The sequence below is a fragment of the Mustela putorius genome, unplaced genomic scaffold (assembly GCF_011764305.1).
Source record: "Mustela putorius furo isolate JIRA1106 unplaced genomic scaffold, ASM1176430v1.1 tig00000179_pilon_pilon_pilon, whole genome shotgun sequence".
Taxonomy (NCBI): Eukaryota; Metazoa; Chordata; class Mammalia; order Carnivora; family Mustelidae; genus Mustela; species Mustela putorius.
This window is the reverse complement of record NW_025421305.1, coordinates 14,012,264-14,034,138: the sequence shown is the minus strand read 5'-3', so window position 1 is coordinate 14,034,138 and position 21,875 is coordinate 14,012,264. Positions and strand designations below refer to the sequence as shown.

Genomic DNA, 21,875 nt, shown 5'->3' with positions numbered 1-21,875 from the left:
GGGGTCACGATCCCAGCGTCCTAGGATTTAGCCCCGCATCGGTTTCTCTGCTCAGCAGGGAGTCTGCCTCCCCCTTGCTCTCTGCCTACTTGTGATCTCTTTCTATCAAATAAATAAATAAAATCTTAAAAAAGAAAATAAACAACTACGGAGACTGGTTTCCACAGATGGGTCATCCTTGTCATTTTATCAGGGCCTTCTAGGACGTTGCTACCAAAGCTCCAAAAAGCATAATGCTGCAAAAATCTAATTCTTGGCCTTTGTAATCTCCGGGCAGTTCACACGATGGCAGCACTTGAAATTGGGGAAGTTAAAATCAGGCAGAAAATTTGCTTTGTTTTTAAGTCCTTCCATTGAAAGAGGCTCAGAGTATGCAGAGCGGAGAAGCCCTGCCCTTGCAGCATGGGCCTCCCTGGGTGTCCAGGGCTTTGGTACAGCGCCTCTAGCAAATGTAAGAGGCGTGAAGCCTGGGAGTTAATCAATTAAATTCAACACACTTGCTGAGCACTGTCATAAGCCAGGTAGTGGGGAAGATAAATAAGACACATTTTTCAGTCTCCGGTGGGAAAGACAGACATACAGACATATAAAAATCAATCTAGGTCTACAGTTCCTTCTGCACATTTATGAAACCCCAAAACCTCACGGAATTGAATTATTTTTCCCATAACCCATCTGGTAGCAAAACTTGAACTGATGTGAGTCTATTTATATATATCCTTTATTTATCCCCCTTAGGGTGACTCTTCAAATGTTTTGCTTAAGAAAAATTAATGGGATGTTGCCCCAGATGCCACTCGGGATGTTATATAACATTGTTGATTATGCACCAGATTTCTTTCCTAAAATCCAAAAAATTCAGAATACGAAGACACATATGGCACCAAAGGGTGGGTATTAGGGTCTATGGACCTGTAATTGTTAAATGCTTCTTTCTCTGGAGAAGAGCCTTCTTTCTCTGGCGCCTGATATCTTCTAGGATGAGGACACAGGTGGCATTTTCTCTGTTTATGGCAAAAAACTTTTTTAAGTAGGAGCTGGAACCCAACTTTCCCTGGAACCAGGGTTTTCGACCTTTCTAGTTAGGATCTTATAGTTTCCTTCGGCTTTTTGAATAATTTTCTTTCTTCACTGTAAGTTTTGCCTTGCCAAGGACTTATTCCCTTTTCCTATTATCCCCCAATTTTTCCTTGTAAGTATTGTTTAATCCTGGTACACTTTGATTGTTTCTTCCAGAGCTCTAATTAGCCTGTGTCCTACTTAAGCTATGGACTCCATTTGAAATGGTAGGTATCGGGAACTTGGAGTCTGCCTCCAGAACAGGGATATTCCGCTCTTCTGATAAAAATAGTTTTCTACAATCTTAATTTAAAAGTGTTTCTTAATAATGTTGACCCCTCGTCCCCCTGTCCTCCCTCCTTTCTTCCTATAGACAGACATTGGCTTGTTTAACTTTCGCAAGTGCCAAGTTCTCTTTCTTTGGGACTATGAGCTCACATCAAATGTGTCTAGGCATCCAGTTCTCTCACTTGAGCAGGACAGAATGACTTGAGTGGTCCTCGTCCCTGTGAACTTTGAGGCCGGGGGAGGGGGTGTCCCCCTGGTGCTTCTCTGACATCTGAGAGGTAAATCACTCCCTGGAGGGGGTGGCAGCCTCTTAGGGGGGCTTGGGGAGGCTTTCTAAAATCTGCAGCATTGGGTACAGACATTTCTGTGTGGGAGACACTTGCCTGAACTAGAGGAGGACACAGGACCTGTGGATTGTTCCTGGATGGACTCACCTGATGGGAATCAGAAAGGAAGGAAGCCTTTAGTTTTCTAAGGAACATCTAGGAATGAAAAACCGGTATTCACTGGGTATTATATGCAACTAATGAATCATGGAACACTACATCAAGAACTAATGATATACTATACAGTGGCTAACTGAACATAAAAAAAAAAAAAAAAGAAAAAAGAACCAGAAGAAACAGTATTCCAAGCACGAATACATTTGTAATACCTTTTGTTAGATTGTCTGTTTCCCACCCATCGCATGTAGGAAAGCTGGTAGAAAGGAAAAAAAATCTAGTGTGATTATTTTTAGAGATAGCATGTGAGAGTTCCTTTTACTATTTGAAATCTTCTCTTTCTTTCCATTAAAAAAAATTATCCCCAAATGCAATTCTTCATAGAAAATTTGGAAAATATGGCCTTGCTATAGAAGAAAAGAAGGATTCCATTATTTTGCTAGAAATGACCATTTTTAATTATTTTGGTGTATGCCCTTATTCACTTCTTTCTAAGTTTATTTAAAAATGTCAGTGGATTGATATACTAGCATGCATATAGTGTATGTCTGGACATGAAGCATGTGGATCTACCAACAATTTCGTAACGGCTTTCATATTTAAAAATATGTCAGGTTCATCTCTTTCAACAAATTTACTTTAATTCCATCATTTTTTTTTCTGTTTTCTTCTAGGGGTTTTATGTTTTCAGGTCTCACATTTAGATCTTTAATCCATTTTGAGTTTATTTTTGTGTATGGTGTAAGAAAGTGACCTGAGTTTTAATCTTTTACATATAGTCGCACAGTTTTCCCATCACAATTTATTGAAAAGACTGTCTTCCCTCCCCATTGTGTATTCTTGCATCCTTTGGGGAGGATTTTTAAGTGTTGGAGTGGGCTAGTGAAGAAGTCCTAAGGACATTATGGATGAGTTGAGTGTCTGTGAGTAGGTCATCAGTGTTTGTTAATTGACACTTAACTGAAGTTTGCCTCTACCCCCTCACAGAGACAGTTCTCTTCCCTGATGACTACATTTCAAAGGAATGACTTCCTGATCCTTGAGAAGGACACTCCTGGGTTGTAAACTGGGGCCAGAAGCTAGGAGAGGATTTACATCTCCAGAGTGCAGAGAAAGAATTCACAAGTGAAAGTTTCCAAAGTAAAGGCTCTACGAATAAGGAGGTCAGGGTACCGTAGTCAGGAAGAATGTATAACTTTAGTCCGGCTTAGGGAAACATTAAGACCATCTTGGCAAGCTGGTGGAGGCCCTAGCAGACTGTTGAAGAAAGAGATCGCTTCAGGACATGGTCAGTAGGGACTTAGAGCAGCTCTCTAGCGCCAAGAAGACTGTTAATAAGTAAGTATCATAGTGCATTTTAAACTACATTTGCATTAATTTATAAAGAAGACAGTTCAGCCTCTAATGGACTTTCAAAATCCAGGCCCTTTTACTGACAGCAGTCTTTAGTAATTCATTCTGTTGTGAAAATTAATTTTTGAGCTTAAAACAAGATGCTGAGTGATTTTCAGCACAGCGGATGGTTATATTAGATGGAGAGGGACTAACAGAAAACAAAAATGCTCTCTCAGTGTTTCCCATTTAGTACTAATCAGGCTTGAGAAAACCAGTTCTCTGGTCACTGTTACTGGTGGTTACTTTTCCCTCAAGAAGCTAATGAAACACAGAAGGTGTATTTGTTTACAACTCTTACGTCACAGAAATGGATTGTTCAGCACAATGTCCTCAGGGTTGAAGTATTGTAGCACATGACAGAATTCCTTCTTTTTGAAGGCTGAATAATATTTCATTGTATGTACCCACCATCTTTTCTCTGTCCGTTCACCCATAAGTGGATATGTAGTTTGCTTCTACCTTTTGGCTCTTATGCAGTGGGCATGGGTGTGCAGACAGCCTACGAGATCCTGTTTTCAGGTCTTTTGGATTAAACAAGTGAAGTGGGATTGCTGGAGAGGAAAACAACACAGGTGGCTGATGAGTAGGTTCTGAAATCATTTCAATTTTCACTTCCTACAAGTACTTTCTGATCAAAATGTTGGTGCTCAGTAGAAAAGGATTCAAACGGAATTTATGTAGACACATGGAAGGTAGGGATAAGAGTTTTAGAATGAGAGAAACAGGTGTTTAAAATATTGGGCGATTTCCTTTCTGTCCTCCCCAGCCTTGTCCAGTGGGAGGTGGCCTCGTTGTGTGGAAGTTGTGTGAAAGAAAGCTCTGGTGCTAGAATTCTTCAGACTCTGGGCTAGTCATCAAGGGGTGCCTGGAGCCTGAACTGGTTTGTGAAATGTGTGCATTGGGCAGTCTTCAGCTGTCTCCAGAAGCCCAGGAAGTCTGTGGCTCTGAAGGAGCTGAGAACCACTGGCTGTCTTGCTCTCTCCAGTCAGTACTCACCGTGTGGCCTTGGAAAATCACTTGACCTTGGGGACTCCTCTCAGTGTGTCTTTGAGTGGATGGTGATGCACATCTCACAGGTTTGGTATAAAAGGTAATGATGAGATGAGAATATAAAGTGTTCTGGTATTTAGAGGCTTAATAATGGTTTATTTTCTTTCTTTTTCCCTTCCCTCCCAGGCTTGTCAGAGCAGAGCCATTCTCTGGAGAATTAGGGAACCGTGGGTTCTGCTCTGAGCTCATCCTAAGAAATGTTAAAGCTAAGTAATTTCAAAGTTACAGGAAGAAGACTCCCTATTAAATTTAAAATTTAATACCCTTTGCTGCTATGATCACTTACCAGAAGTGGCAACAAAAGCCCCAGAAAAGTGCACCCAGCTGGGATTCATTCTGCAAGCATCTCCTAAATTTAGGCCAGTGCAGGGAAGACGCTGGGCACAAGGTCACACAGGCCCTACTGTCAAATACATTCAAAGTAGGGCATGCCTCACACTTGCTACTCAGGGACATGGAGGGCTGCAGGAGTCCACTGAGCCCCCGGGGGAGGCAGAAATGAACTACTGCTTAGACTCCCGACAAATCTTGTATTTTAGGAGCATGAGCTCCATTTGGTTGTTGCGTCTCAAAGGGGAGTTAACTAAAGATATGAAATGAATGAGCAGGATGGACAATCATAACAGTCGGATGGGGTGTGGGAGCAATTCTCACTTGGAAAGAAGACTCTAGCAAACCCACAGTAGGACCCTCCAACTTCCCTTTTTAGCAAAATCACTGTTGAGGTAAAAGTGCAAGTGTGAAATTATAAAGAGAAGATCTGGCGGTTGGTCTGACTTTTTTCTTTCCCTCTCATTTATTTTGCATTTCAGATAACCAACTAGCACATGATGATGAAAAGAGGATGCCGTGTCCTTTGCCTTCTGTCAACTGTGGAGGATGTGTGAAAACAAGTGCTAACATGTGGCCACCGGAGAAACTTCCGGAGAAACTTCCGGGGAAACGTAAGTGCAAACTCAGCTAGTGGAAAGGCACAGAGAGCTTTTTGTGTTATAGATTCTTCCTTGCTCAAAATTTAACTATAGTATGTATATGCTCTATAAGTTATAAACGTTATAAATTCTAAATATTATACATACTCTCTATATTTCCTATATGTAGTATATGGTATATTGTTTAACGTATTTATATTTGATATAAATAACTATAAATAGGTGTCTCCCATAGATAATATGTATTATATATTACATATAGTTTTAAATTTTATCATCTATTTAATATTGTATATATTTGTTACATACAAAATAAAAGTAAAAACTGCTGCTTTCTCCCATCAAGCCATGGATCTGCTTTGAAGCCTTTGGAAATCACCCCCACAAAGATCTGGAAGGGAGCTAATTTGCACATGGTCACAAAATCAGTCATGATAATTCTCTAAACATGCTCACAACTTGACATGTATTTTTTTTTTTTTAATCTCAATTGCCAGCAGGTGTTTCTTAAGGAAAGAGTGCTTTCACCTGACCGATTTCCTTGCATAGATTTGAGTCACATTGTGTTATCTTAAATTGCCCTGGTGAGTTAAATAATGTGTTGTCACTGAGCAGAATTCTCGGTTTCTTTGGGGGTTGGATGCTGTCCAGGTGCTCACTGAATAGAGATATTTGGGCTGTTTTTTACCTCATTATTAGGATGAGAATAAATCCTTCTTAGATTCTCATCTTACAAGGTGCAGTCTCTCAACCAATGTTTTTTTTTTTTTTTTTTTTTCCTGAGATGGGAGACATAAGCTAAAATTTTAGGAACTTCTGAGAACTGAATACTATTTAGCTTTTCCTCAACAAAGAGTCTGCAATTATAAATAAATCATTTGTTAATCTTATAAGGGTAGTATTTAATTCTATATGGAAACACCCTCTGGCAACTCATTTGTGTTTGATGTTCTCTCAGGATTTCCATAGATTTTGATCACAGGCTGTGTTTATGAACCCTCTTTACAAAATATAGCCTAGAGCCGAGCAATTAAGATTTTAATTTTAGGCAGCTTGATTGCTCTCCTTCACTTAAAAGAAGTGAATAAATGCCTACATCGAAGAGAAATGTTATTAACCTTTTTTTTGTTTGTTTGTTTATTAGGCTTGTAGCATTTGTGTCATCATACTCATGTAATGTTACAGTTGGCTTATCTTATTGTTATACACTTTGAATTTCCTCTCTAACTTATTGATAGTGGTTTGCATACAGCAGGTGCTCAGCATTTCTTATAAATTATTATAATACCTACCCATATTGCCTTTTTGATCATTGCAGTGTCACATAGACCTTTCATTATTTTTTTTTAATAACAGCTTTACTAAGAAATGATTCATATACCATAAAAGTCACTTATTTAAAGTGTACAAGTCAGTGGGTTTTAGCATGTTCAGTCATGCAATCATCAACAGTACCTAATTTTAGACCATTTTCATCACTCCCCACCACCCAAACCCGTACTCATTAGCAGTCTCTCCTCCTCATTTCCCTCCAACTTCGCTAAGCCAAAGGCAACCACTAATCTACTCTGTTTCTTTAGATTTGCCTATTCTGGACATTTCTTATAAATGAAATCATACAATGTACGACTGACTCTGGTTGCCTTCTTTCACTTAGCATAATGTTTTCAAGGTTTATCCCCATGTTGTAGCAAGTATCAGTACTTCATTTCTTTTTATTGCTAAGTAATATCCCATTTTATGCATATTTCACATTCTGTTCATCCATTTATCTGTGGATAGACATTTGATTTGCTTTCAGTTTTTGATTATTGTGAATAATGCTTCCATGAACATTCGTATACAAGTTTTTGTGTGGACATATTTTCATTTCTCTTGAGTATATATCTAGCAGTGGAAGTGTCAGGTCATATGATAACTCTTACATTTAGCTTTTCAAGGGAATGCCAGATGATTTTCTAAAGTGAATGCATCATTTACAATACCAGTGGCCATGTATGAGACTTCCAATTTCTCCACATGCTCAACAACACTGTTACTATTTTTCTTTTGATTATAGCCTCCTTAGTAGCTGTGGAATAGTATCTCACTGTGATTTTGACTTGTATTTTCCTGATGGCTAATATATATTGAACATTGTTCATGTGCTTATTGATCATTTGTATATCTCCTTTGGAGAGATGTCTGTTCAGATTCTTTGACCAATTATTAATTGGGTTGCTTGTCTCTTTTCATTATGGAGCCATAAGAGCCCTTTGTGTAACCTAGATTTAAGTCTCTTATCGGATATATGATTTGCAAATAGTTTCCCCCCTTCGGTGGGTTATCTTTCTGCTTTCTTGATAGTGTCCTTTGAAGCATGTAAGTGCTGGATTTTGACTCAGTCCAGCTTCTTTATTTTTTTCTTTTGTTGCCTGTGCTCTTGGAATTTCATTCTAACACACCATAGAGATTACATGGTGGGAGATCATCTTAGAGGGAATACTTCTTGGTTGTGTAATAATTAACTCCCACTTGCATGGGGGTTCAAAATAGAGCTATCTTTGGCACTAACCTTAAGTAACTTTGGTGACTTTCCTAAGAAGAAACTCCTGAGAATAGATGGAGGGAGCTTTTCTAGCAACAGCAACTCAACTTTTCTCTTCTTCTCAAATCACTTCTTGAAGATGACTATCTTCTATCACATTTGAGATAATCTTGCATTGACTAACTATTTCCCCAACTAAGATTGCATTATATCTTTGCTGCAGACAATGGTTAAGTTACAGATGTTATATCTAAGTGTGACTTAAGATACTGCTTTGTAATAAGTTAAGCTGGCTCAAAAGAAGCATAAATGTGGGGATGTTTTGATGGCCAGAGGACAGATGCTATTGCAGGGCTGAGGAAGAGACCAGAATAGGTACAATAAGGAAAAGAATAAAGCTAGAAACAATAAACAGTAAGGGACAAAATGCACAAAGGATTGGATAAATAGTCACTTAGAACACATTTTTAATTAAAGTCTGTAATAGAGGTTTGTTGAATGAATAAATGCACAAATAAACCAGGAAAGACTATATATACATGTATCATGTTTACCATGGTCCTTGTAACATGATATGATGGGTTTAAAAATATATTTAGATACTCCTCCCTTCAAGAGCCGGAGCCCAATTCCTCCCCCCTTGAGTTAGAGCTGGATTCATGACTTGCTTCTAAGAAATGGCTTGAAGTTGAAGTGATGGTATGTAACTTTGGGGAACAAGTCATGCAGAGGCACTGTGTCTTCTGTCTTGGTTAATCCCTCTCAAATTGTTCACTTGCGATAAGCCCATAGTCATGTTGCTCTGTGGAAAGGCTCACACAGTCAGGAACTGGAGCCTCCAGACAATAGCCATGTGAGTGGGCTTGGAAGTGGATCCTCCAGCTTCAGTTAAGCTTTCAGATTACTGAAGCCTGCATCTCTCCCCACCAAGAGATTGGCTGCAACTTCATAATAGCCACTGAGCCAGGGGATCTAACCAAACTGCTTCTGGATTCCTGCCCCTTTGAAACTGTGTGAGATAATAAATATTTGTTGTTTTAAACTATTGAACTGCTAAGTTTTAGAATAATTTGTATACACCAGTAGATTAATACACATGGCCAAACCTCAAAAAATGGTAGTGGTGGTAGTGGTTGGATCATAAAGATGATGGATGATGAAGATGATGATGATGATGAAGAAGATGATGATGAAGATGAAGAAGAAGGAGGAGGAGAAGGAGGAGAGGGAGGAGGACGAGGAGGAGAAGTTGATGATGATGATGAGGGTGATGATGATGTTGGAAAAGGAACAGGAAGGTGATATTGATTCCAAAAATCTCCTGTTTGGGAGGAGAGAAGACAATCTTTCTTATAAACCTCTTTTATAATTTTTGCTTCTTCTTTAGCCAGCTTTTGTCTGAACTATGAGACAAAGAGTGCTGTGATGTTGCTTCAGGACTGAGGCTCTTGCTGGTGAGTGGAGAAGTTCTAGTTGTTTATGGCCATGTTGGATTCTCCCACAGTATCTTGGCCCCGTGACACTTTGTAAGAAGATACACATGACACCAGGCTCTGCCTCTGTGTCAGTAGACATGGTTTTTCACTCTCTTTGTGAAGTATAAGCCACTGAGCAGTGAGTCAGTCTCATCAAAATTACACATCTAGGACAAAATTCAGGCATAATCAAGAAATATGTGCTTGCTTATGTACAAATGGCTGTTATGACTTCTGTCATCTTCATGCTTTAAAATAGAGATGAGGACAATTTGGGTTCTGCTGGTCACTAATCTTGGATACATGAACCGTGGAGGATTGTGCAATGGTAATGGCCATGATAATGACAATGATGATGATAATAATGGCTAATTAGTATAGAGCAGACATACCATGTCTATCATGTGTTATGCTCATCACAACCCTGATTACTAAGAAGAAGATTGCCTTTCAAAGATGTTAATGAACCCATGGCTATTAGTAGTGTTGAGTCTGAGCTTCAAACATGGTTCTGGTGATCTCCAAAGAATGATCTCTTTCTACTATACCACAATGTCTCCCTTCCTTACTGCAAAAACGGTTGTCAAAGATTTAAGAGGGCAAAGACTTGTATCCAGTTTATGGAACTGTTTCAACTCAATGGTTACAAATATTAAAGTTTGAGTTTTGTCAATACTTTTTTTTTTCAGTTATGCTCTGTTCAATCTCTTTTCCTCTCATTCATAAATGAGATTCTTGGCAGTACTGTAGCTTTTTTTCACTCTCAGTATCTGGTCAATGCAGTCTGTGGTAGGAAGTACCTAAAATGGCTCCTGGGTTAGAGAGGCCCACATAGCAACTGCCAGGGAGAAGCTGAGCCCTTCAGTGTGATAGCTGATGAGGAAACAAATGAGTGAGTGAGCTTGGAGTCATTATCTTTCTTCAGTTCAGGCTTAAGTTGATGGCAGCCCCAGCCACCATCTTGGTAGTAACTTGAAGTAGAGGATCCAGCTAAGTTAGAAACAGATTCATATCTCATAGAAACTGTGAGACCATAAATGTCTGTTGTTTTGACACTAAACTTGTTTTGCAGCAGTAGATAGCATAGTTTGATCCAGTTTTAAATTTTTAATGTAACATCCAATTTAATGTTCATTTCCTCTCCTTCTTTCCTCCCCCTTCTGGATATGGTTCAGGAGACTTGCAGGACCTACTCTTTCATTTCTTCTCTCACCCCTGCCATTTTGGGGTCCTGTCTCCCCGGTGGGTTGGGGCTGGGTGTAGGAACATGGAAAGACAGAAATATCTCTCACTTGACTGGTGCCTTTGTTCTCTATGCTGTTACTGTTTGTCTGGCTTTGACCGTCTGTCAGACAAGTGTTCACATACTGGCTCCCTCTGGGGCATATGTGTGGTTGAGTTCTCTGTAGAACCCTTTAGAGCTTCCTAGTTTCTTGGTCTTTTCTGATTCTCCCTGAACAGTTTCCACATAAGATTATCAGGTTCAAGTTCTTATTGTTGGACTTTCCTCACTATCAGTGGGATCTTGAATGGGCACCTACAAGGTGGCACAAATCCAGCTACCTTTTATGTACATTTTCCACTCTCCCTCTGCTACCAGCTCTCTCTGCCCTGCTGCTCCCTACAAATAGGATTGCCAGATTTAGTAAGTAAAAACATAGAAAACCCAGTTAAATTTGAATTTCAGTTAAACAATGAATGCCTTTTTAGTGTAAGGAAGCTCCATGCATCTGTATTTTATCTGGCAACCCCTATCCCCAAACGCTTGAATTTTTCTCTAATAGCACACAGAGGAGAGATCAGAAGGACCATTGAATCAAAATGCTGATCTGTCTCTGGTAGATAGTAGAGTGATTCTCATGGCTGTCTCCTTGCTTGACTTTAAGTGGGAAACACTGGGAAAGGAGGGACAAACTCATCATGAATACTAAATTCTCTTGAGTTATCTATTCAGTGGTTTCTTCGATTTTCGGATGTACATTTATAGACTAACGGGCAGGCAGTGAATTTTTGGGTGTGTTCTTTGGGAGTGTCTGGCCCCAATTATGCATGATGATGCTTTCTTGGACTCAGTGTAGGGTGGCATGCCCTGAATCTGGGAAAACAGGAAAAATTCTCCTTCATATCTTGTGTAGCAAGAGCTACAACATAGCTGCATTAGGGTACTCCTGGGTTTTCTCATCTAAGTTGTGATTTAACTTGCTTTTTTTACCCTAAGTCATCACTTATATTTCAATAACGTGTGGGCTTAAAATTTGTCAGAGTTTCCATGTGGTGAAAATGAATAAGATTACCTTATTTAGCCTCCCTCCCTTTTCTGTGTTTAAATATTTTGAAACACTGTTTCTTTGATGCCTTTTTGAGAACTTGAATCTTCATTAAGGTGTTTCTTCTTGAGTTGGTGAGACATTGGTGAGCTCTGATGTACCTGAAGTTCTCTATTATGTGGTCCCACATTTTGTCCTTCCTAAATACCCTAAATTTACTGCTGGTGTTTTTTGCCAATTGGGTTGCCAAGCACTTAACAGAGACCCCCACCTCCCGCAAGAGGGATCGAGGGATCATTTCCCAGGGTCCTTACAGATCACAGCTCAAGCTCTTCTAGGGAATCATCCTGGACTACAGGAACTGCCTCACTGCAAGGTTATACCCCATGGTTGGCCGAGAAGGGGAGGCAGCTTATAGCCATGCCTGGTCCCTAGGGGAGGCTGAGGAGGAGCTAGAGAATGATGCAAAGGCCTTGTCATTTTTTGCCATGTTTGGGACAATTTCACCTCTGTTTTGCAGTTCCTCCCTTGGGTTTGTCTGTGTTCTTTGTTGCAATTGTATTGTTTAAATTCTGTACTTTTTTCTCCTTTTTTTCCCTCCTTTTTAAAATTTTATACTGAAATTTCCTTCAAAACCAGTTTGGAAAAGACAACAGGATTAAATTCTATTTTTACTTAAAATGTTTTTTCCTAGATACTTCTCAAAACTAGCTTGAAAACACATGTTTATTACAAAAAGCTTAAATTCCATAATTTCTGTTAATAACATTGTTTTTGAACTGTATTTTTACTCAGAAGTTGCTTAGAAACTTCATTTCATTTTTATCCCAGCAGGCATCCTGTACTTTTCTGTTAAGTATTTCTTTTATTAGATTTTTCCTAAAAATTAGCTTGGAAACACAGCTTTTTATCACAGGCTTAAATTTCCTCATTTTAAGCAGAATTTAGACTCATTTTGATGAAAATAATTTTCCCAAGTTTAGTTTCAGGGGAGGAAAAATCTGGTATAGACCACCTTTTATTTTTTATTTTTTAAAAAACATTTTATTTATTTATTTGACACACAGAGAGAGAAAAACAGGCTCCCTGCTGAGCAGAGAGCCTGATGCAGGGCTTGATCTCAGGACCCTGAGACCATGATCTGAGCGGAAGTCAGAGGCTTAACTCTCTGAGCCACCCAGGTGCCCCTATAGACCACTTTGTAAACAGAAAAGTATTCAGCTGAAGAACTTGATGATAATCACATTAGCAAGAGAGTTAAAGATGAATCCTTTCTTACCAGGTCTGAAAAATTCTTTCCCTAAGAAATGTTTTTTTTTTTTTTTTTTTTTTTTGTTAAGATTTTATTTATTTATTTGACAGAGAGAGAGAGAGATCACAAGTAGGCAGAGAGGCAGGCAGAGAGGGGGAAACAGGCTCCCCGCTGAGCAGAGAGGCCGATGTGGGGCCTGATCCCCAGACCCTGAGATCACGACCCGAGCCAAAGGCAGGGGCCTAAGCCACTGAGCCACCCAGGTACCTCCCTAAGGAATGTTTTTGATGATAATTTAGAAATAGATTCAGCTCCACATGTTTTATGAGTATTAATATCTAACATTATTCATGGCATCATACCTGTCAAAGTCTTGCCTGTCCTTAATGACATTCTTACAATCCAGCTGTTCTGTCCCCAGCCTTGTCTTGACCCCACCCCCGACCTCCCACATACTTTTAAAAACATCCTCCCTCCTACATGGGTGATCTGGTGATGCCATCCTCTGGTTTAAATTTTTAATAGACTTCCCATCATCAAGAAAGTGGTTTTTTTTTTTTTTTTTTTTTTTTTAATTTTTTATTTTTTATAAACATATATTTTTATCCCCAGGGGTACAGGTCTGTGAATCACCAGGTTTATACACTTCACAGCACTCACCAAATCACATACCCTCCCCAATGTCCATAATCCCACCCCCTTCCCCCAAACCCCCTCCCCCCGGCAACCCTAGGTTTGTTTTGTGAGATTAAGAGTCACTTATGGTTTGTCTCCCTCCCAATCCCATCTTGTTTCATTTATTCTTCTTCTACCCACTTAAGCCTCGATGTTGCATCACCACTTCCTCATATCAGGGAGATCATATGATAGTTGTCTTTCTCTGCTTGACTTATTTCGCTAAGCATGATACGCTCTAGTTCCATCCATGTTGTTGCAAATGGCAAGATTTCATTTCTTTTGATGGCTGCATAGTATTCCATTGTGTATATATACCACATCTTCTTGATTCATTCATCTGTTGATGGACAGCTAGGTTCTTTCCATAGTTTGGCTATTGTGGACATTGCTGCTATAAACATTCGGGTGCATGTGTCCCTTTGGATCACTACATTTGTATCTTTAGGGTAAATACCCAATAGTGCAATTGCTGGGTCATAGGGCAGTTCTATTTTCAACATTTTGAGGAACCTCCATGCTGTTTTCCAGAGTGGCTGCACCAGCTTGCATTCCCACCAACAGTGTAGGAGGCTTCCCCTTTCTCCACATCCTCGCCAGCATCTGTCATTTCCTGACTTGTTGATTTTAGCCATTCTGACTGGTGTGAGGTGATATCTCATTGTGGTTTTGATTTGTATTTCCCTGATGCCGAGTGATATGGAGCACTTTTTCATGTGTCTGTTCGCCATCTGGATGTCTTCTTTGCAGAAATGTCTGTTCATGTCTTCTGCCCATTTCTTGATTGGATTATTTGTTCTTTGGGTGTTGAGTTTGCTAAGTTCTTTATAGATTTTGGACACTAGTCCTTTATCTGATATGTCATTTGCAAATATCTTCTCCCATTCTGTCAGTTGTCTTTTGATTTTGTTAACTGTTTCTTTTGCTGTGCAAAAGCTTTTGATCTTGATGAAATCCCAGTAGTTCATTTTTTCCCTTGCTTCCCTTGCCTTTTGCGTTGTTCCTAGGAAGATGTTGCTGCGGCAGAGGTCGAAGAGGTTGCTGCCCGTGTTCTCCTCAAGGATTTTGATGGATTCCTTTCGCACATTGAGGTCCTTCATCCATTTTGAGTCTATTTTTGTGTCTGGTGTAAGGAAATGGTCCAATTTCATTTTTCTGCATGTGGCTGTCCAATTTTCCCAGCACCATTTATTGAAAAGGCTGTCTGTTTTCCATTGGACATTCTTTCCTGCTTTGTCGAAGATTAGTTGACCATAGATTTGAGGGTCTATTTCTGGGCTCTCTATTCTGTTCCATTGATCTATGTGTCTGTTTTTGTGCCAGTACCATGCTGTCTTGATGATGACAGCTTTGTAATAGAGCTTGAAGTCCGGAATTGTGATGCCACCAACGTTGGCTTTCTTTTTCAATATCCCTTTGGCTATTCGAGGTCTTTTCTGGTTCCATATAAATTTTAGCATTATTTGTTCCATTTCTTTGAAAAAGATGGATGGTACTTTGATAGGAATTGCATTAAATGTGTAGATTGCTTTAGGTAGCATAGACATTTTCACAATATTTATTCTTCCAATCCAGGAGCATGGAACATTTTTCCATTTCTTTGTGTCTTCCTCAATTTCTTTCATGAGTACTTTATAGTTTTCTGAGTATAGATTCTGTGTCTCTTTGGTTAGGTTTATTCCTAGGTATCTTATGGTTTTGGATGCAATTGTAAATGGGATTGACTCCTTAATATCTCTTTCTTCTGTCTTGCTGTGGTGTGTAGAGAAATGCAACTGATTTCTGTGCATTGATTTTATATCCTGACACTTTACTGAATTCCTGTATAAGTTCTAGCAGTTTTGGAGTGGAGTCTTTTGGGTTTTCCACATATAGTATCATATCATCTGCGAAGAGTGATAATTTGACTTCTTCTTTGCCGATTTGGATGCCTTTAATTTCCTTTTGTTGTCTGATTGCTGAGGCTAGGACCTCTAGTACTATGTTGAATAGCAGTGGTGATAATGGACATCCCTGCCGTGTTCCTGACCTTAGCGGAAAAGCTTTCAGTTTTTCTCCATTGAGAATGATATTTGCGGTGGGTTTTTCATAGATGGCTTTGATGATATTGAGGTATGTGCCCTCTATCCCTACACTTTGAAGAGTTTTTGATCAGGAAGGGATGTTGTACTTTGTCAAATGCTTTTTCAGCATCTATTGAGAGTATCATATGGTTCTTGTTCTTTCTTTTATTGATGTGTTGTATCACATTGACTGATTTGCGGATGTTGAACCAACCTTGCAGCCCTGGAATAAATCCCACTTGGTCGTGGTGAATAATCTTTTTAATGTACTGTTGAATCCTATTGGCTAGTATTTTGTTGAGTATTTTCGCATCTGTGTTCATCAAGGATATCGGTCTATAGCTCTCTTTTTTGGTGGGATCCTTGTCTGGTTTTGGGATCAAGGTGATGCTGGCCTCATAAAATGAGTTTGGAAGTTTTTTCCTTCCATTTCTATTTTTTGGAACAGTTTCAGGAGAATAGGAATTAGTTCTTCTTTAAATGTTTGGTAGAATTCCCCCGGAAGCCGTCTGGCCCTGGGCTTTTGTTTGTTTGGAGATTTTTAATGACTGTTTCAATCTCCTTACTGGTTATGGGTCTGTTCAGGCTTTCTATTTCTTCCTGGTTCAGTTGTGGTAGTTTATATGTTTCTAGGAATGCATCCATTTCTTCCAGATTGTCAAATTTATTGCCGTAGAGTTGCTCATAGTATGTTCTTATAATAGTTTGTATTTCTTTGGTGTTAGTTGTGATCTCTCCTCTTTCATTCATGATTTTATTTATTTGGGTCCTTTCTCTTTTCTTTTTGATAAGTCGGGCCAGGGGTTTATCAATTTTATTAATTCTTTCAAAGAACCAGCTCCTAGTTTCGTTGATTTGTTCTATTGTTTTTTTGGTTTCTATTTCATTGATTTCTGCTCTGATCTTTATGATTTCTCTTCTCCTGCTGGGCTTAGGGTTTCTTTCTTGTTCTTTCTCCAGCTCCTTTAGGTGTAGGGTTAGGTTGTGTACCTGAGACCTTTCTTGTTTCTTGAGAAAGGCTTGTACCGCTATATATTTTCCTCTCAGGACTGCCTTTGTTGTGTCCCACAGATTTTGAACCGTTGTGTTTTCATTATCATTTGTTTCCATGATTTTTTTCAATTCTTCTTTAATTTCCCGGTTGACCCATTCATTCTTTAGAAGGATACTGTTTAGTCTCCATGTATTTGGGTTCTTTCCAAACTTCCTTTTGTGGTTGAGTTCTAGCTTTAGAGCATTGTGGTCTGAAAATATGCAGGGAATGATCCCAATCTTTTGATACCGGTTGAGTCCTGATTTAGGACCGAGGATGTGATCTATTCTGGAGAATGTTCCATGTGCACTAGAGAAGAATGTGTATTCTGTTGCTTTGGGGTGAAATATTCTGAATATATCTGTGATGTCCATCTGGTCCAGTGTGTCGTTTAAGGCCTTTATTTCCTTGCTGATCTTTTGCTTGGATGACCTGTCCATTTCAGTGAGGGGAGTGTTAAAGTCCCCTACTATCATTGTATTATTGTTGATGTGTTTCTTTGATTTTGTTATTAATTGGTTTATATAGTTGGCTGCTCCCACATTGGGGGCATAGATATTTAAAATTGTTAAATCTTCTTGTTGGACAGACCCTTTGAGTATGATATAGTGTCCTTCCTCATCTCTTATTATAGTCTTTGGCTTAAAATCTAATTGATCTGATATAAGGATTGCCACTCCTGCTTTCTTCTGATGTCCATTAGCATGGTAAATTCTTTTCCACCCCCTCACTTTAAATCTGGAGGTGTCTTCGGGCTTGAAATGTGTTTCTTGGAGCATTCTCTGAACCTCCTGAATTTTGATGCTCGTTCCCTTTGCCATATTGGGGAAATTCTCCCCAATAATTCTCTCCAGTATACCTTCTGCTCCCCTCTCACTTTCTTCTTCTTCTGGAATCCCAATTATTCTAATGTTGTTTCGTCTTATGATGTCACTTATCTCTCGAATTCTCCCCTCAGTAGCTGTTTGTCCCTCTTTTGCTCAGCTTCTTTATTCTCTGTCATTTGGTCTTCTATATCACTAATTCTTTCTTCTGCCTCATTTATCCTAGCAGTGAGAGCCTCCATTTTTGATTGCACCTCATTAATAGCTTTTTTGATTTCACCTTGGTTAGATTTTAGTTCTTTTATTTCTCCAGAAAGGGCTTTTATATCTCTCGAGAGGGTTTCTCTAATATCTTCCATGCCTTTTTCGAGCCCGGCTAGAACCTTGAGAATTGTCATTCTGAACTCTAGATCTGACATATTACCGATGTCTGTATTGATTAGGTCCCTAGCCTTCGGTACTGCCTCTTGTTCTTTTTTTTGTGTTGAATTTTTACGTCTTGTCATTTTGTCCAGATAAGAGTAAATGAAGGGGTAAGTAAAATACTAAAAGGGTGGCAACAACCCCAGGAAAATATGCTTTAACCAAATTAGAAGAGATCCAAAATCGTGAGTGGGGAGAAAGGGGATAAAAAGAGGTTCAAAAAGGAAGAAAGAAAAAAGAAAAAAAAAAAAAAAAAAAAAGAAAAGAAAAGAATATTTTTAAAAAAAGAAAACACCTAAGAAAAATGTAAAAAAAAATATATATATATATTAGATAAACTAGTAAAAAATCGTTAAAAAAGAAAAAGGTAACAGTTAAAAAAAAATTTTACCCGAAGGCGAGAAAAAAAAAATGAAAAAGAAAAAATTAAATTAACTGCAAGACTAAAAAAAATCACAGGATAAAAGCCATGAGTTCCGTGCTTGGCTTTCTCCTCCTCTGGAATTCTGCTGCTCTCCTTGGTATTGAAACCGCACTCCTTGGTAGGTGAACTTGGTCTCGGCTGGATTTCTTGTTGATCTTCTGGGGGAGGGGCCTGTTGTAGTGATTCTCAAGTGTCTTTGCCCCAGGCGGAATTACACCGCCCTTACCCGGGGCCGGGGTGAGTAATCCGCTCAGGTTTGCTTTCAGGAGCTTTTGTTCCCTGAGCGCTTTCCGTACATAGAGTTCCAGAGGACGGGAATACAAATGGCGGCCTCCTGGTCTCCGGCCCGGAGGAGCCGAGAGCCCAGGGCCCCACTCCTCAGTGCGCCCTCAGAGAACAGCGCCCAATTACTCCCGTCTGCCTGACCTCCGGCCGCGCTCCGAGCTCACCGAGCCTGCGACCGGTTCAAGGTAACACGGAGCTGCGAGCTTACTGTCGGCTCTGTCTCTGTAGCCGGCTTTCCCGTTCCAATACCCGCAAGCTCTGCGACACTCAGACACCCCCGATCCTTCTGTGTCCCTGCGGGACCTGAGGCCACGCTGACCCCGCGTGGGCTTCCCCCCGGTTTAGCCTCTGGAGCGATGTCCCTCAGCGGAACAGACTTTTAAAAGTCCTGATTTTGTGCGCGGTTGCTCTGCCGCTTGCCGGGAGCCGGCCCCTCCCCCCGGGGTCTCTCTTCCCGTCGCTTTGGATTCACTTCTCCGCCGGTCCTACCTTTCAGAAAGTGGTTGATTTTCTGTTTCCAGAATTGCTGTTCTTCTTCTCTTCGATCTGCCGATGGATTTTCAGGTGTTTGCAATCTTTATATAAGCTATCTAGCTGATCTCCGGCTAGCTGAAGTAGTCTCGGCTTGCTACTTCTCCGCCATCTTGACTCCTCCCCAAGAAAGTGGTTTTTAAACTATGTTCTGAAGGGTGCTTGGGTTCTGTGGAGAGGTTCAGAGGCTGCTGTTGACACTGGGTAAGCACATGGGGGAGTCCAAGTCACAGGGGCTCCAGGCCCCCAACTTCCCCATTAGCCAGCACAGTTCTGATGGGTTCTGGGCTACATAGCGCCAGGGCTTCCTGTGCATTTCCTTCATGCAAATGATTCCAGGTATTTTTTTAAAAACCCCATTTTCAGGGGCGCCTGGGTGGTTCAGTGGGTTAAAGCCTCTGCCTTCGGCTCAGGTCATGGTCCTAGGGTCCTGGGATCGAGCCCCGCGTCGTCGGGCTCTCTGCTCAGCAGGGAGATTGCTTCTTCCTCTCTCTCTGTCTGCCTCTGCCTACTTGTGATCTCTGTCTGTCAAATAAATAAATAAAATCTTTTAAAAAATAAATAAAAGTAAAAACCCCATTTTCAGTGGTATGAATTGCAAATATTTTTTTCCCTCACTTTGTATCTCTATAGATACTAGAGGAAAATTATGGCCACAGGCCCTTTTTTCCCCCATTCTAACAAGAGCAACAACTGAAATTATCACATGCCAAACTAAGAGGAAGTTTGGTGTCCTATTTTTAGAGTACCCCCTGATATTTTGTGAAATCTGGGAACTAAGATGATCTGAAATTTGAGGTTAGGCAGGGCAGCAGGAGATGGGAGGGATACTGCCATTACTCCTTGCAGCCACATGATGTCACTGTGGACAACTGGCCATTTTGACAGATTCTGTAGGTCTGCTGCTGGCTCCCAACTATGCAAGCTACTGAGAATCCTCAAAGAAATGTCTGTGTGGTGGCTAACCCACTGACTCCATATTGTACTTAGATAAGGGGATCATCCCACACCTGAATTTCCAGGGACATAGATCTTGGTATTTACTACTGTTTGGCTTGCATAAAGTCATCTTCTAAGGTACCAGAAGCTCTAAGAGCACTGTTAATGAACTGACTCTGGGATCTGCTCCTTGTGAAATAGTCCCGTATGTCTTGCTGCCAATTCATATTGGTAGGAGTTGGGTAGCTTTTCACCTTTCTAGCTCTTTAACAACAAAAGGTCTTATTACATTAACTTTATTGGATGATAGGACAGTATACCCTTCCCCCTCTAAATGGCTCCCCGATGGCTTCCAGGGACCACAATACTTTTACTATAAGCCTTACATTCGATGGTATTTCCCCCTTCCTGGGAACTCAGAAGAGAGTCACTTTTTGGAAAACTTTGCTGGAGAAGAAGATGACTCCTCACCCTCCTCCACCCTTTCACGTTTTAATCTTCAGCAGAACATTCTCCAAATGATCATATGCTTTGAGAAGTTATTATCTGGTAAAAGAGGAAAGACAAAAGACATAAGCTTATAATTATTTTAAATTTTTATAAGTACAACAAAGAGCAAAAGAGTGTCTAAGAACAGATACTAGAAGAATTGTTGGGGTCAAGATTTTGAAGGATTGGTGCACCAAGAGGGCTCAGTCAGTTAAGTGTCTGCCCACTTCAGGTCATAATCCCGGGGTCCTGGGATCAAGCCCCTTGTCTGGCTCCTTGCTCACCAGGGAGCCTGCTTCTCTCTCTCCCTCTGCCTGCCACTCCTCCGGCTTGTGTGTGCTCTCCCTCTGTGTCAAAGAAATAAAATCTTTAAAAAAAAGATTGTGAAGCATCTTATATTTTGTAGTATATAAATTTTATTCAGAAGTAATAGGAAGACCTCTAAACATCAGAGAGACAAGATCAGTTTTGTTTTGAGACCACTGATTTCAGAGGTTGTATGGAAGATGATGAACTCTGTAGGGAGCAATCAAGAGTGATCAGAGTTAGGAAGGCTTCTCAGGTAATGGGCTTTGTCATAGTTTAGGCAAGAAATGTTGAGGGCTTGGACCAGTGCAGTACTAGTGAGTCTAAAGAGGAGTGATGAATTCTGAAGGTTTTCTGAGGTGGAATTGATAGAAATTGGTGAGACTGTGAGAGTCAGAAAGAGGAGAAGGCAAGACTGACCCTAAGAGTCTGGATGCTGATACCATATTGAATGTAGTGAGTTTTTTAGATGGAGTAAATGTTTGTAAGGAAAGAAGGTAAGTACTGTCTGGGGACATTGGATTGGAAAGATAGTTCACTGGGTATAAGATTCTAGGGTTGGTAATATTTTCTTCCAACACATTGCATGTATCATTCTAGCTTTCTTTGCAATTATTAAGAAGTCAGCCAAAATTCTTATTGCTGTTGGTTTGAATATAATGGGTCTATTTGTTTCTGACTGCTTTTCAGATTTTTCTCTTCATCTTTGTTTTCTAGCAGCTTAAGTGCCTAGGTATGGTATTCTTTATGCTTTTCTTGCTTGGCTGGATTTTTTTTTTTTTTTTGTGGGGGGGAACGATTTCACCTCTGTTTTGCAGTCTGTTCCTTGGGTTTGTCTGTGTTCTTTGTTGTGATTGTATTGTTTAAATTCTGTACTTTTTTCTCTTTTTTTTTTTTCCTCCTTTTTAAAATTTTATACTGAAATTTCCTGTTTTGCTGAGCTTTTTGAATGTGTGGTGTTATGTCTTTTTTTTTTTTTTTTTACCAGTTTTGGAAAATTATTGGCCATTATGTCTACAATTATTTGTTCTCTTCCATTCTCTCTCTCATCTTTGTATGCCATTCCAACTAATGTATTAGAAAACTTGGTATTGTCCTATATGCCCTTTACATTTGTGCTTTGTTTTTTGTTTTCAATTCTTTTTTCTTTATTCTCCAGTGTGGGTAATTTAATTGACCAGTCTTCAAATTCATG

The 21,875-nt window shown here is 39.9% G+C and overlaps 1 long non-coding RNA gene across 2 annotated transcripts in view; it reads left to right on the top strand.

Annotated features, from left to right (window-relative positions):
- The window catches only part of LOC101687346, a 178,542-nt gene that overhangs the window by 108,206 nt on the left and 48,461 nt on the right, over window positions 1-21,875 (top strand). For both annotated transcript variants that reach the window (XR_001180634.2, XR_001180633.2), the window contains exon 3: window positions 5,048-5,179. This is a non-coding gene — a long non-coding RNA (uncharacterized LOC101687346). The remainder of the gene's footprint in view (window positions 1-5,047; window positions 5,180-21,875) is intronic.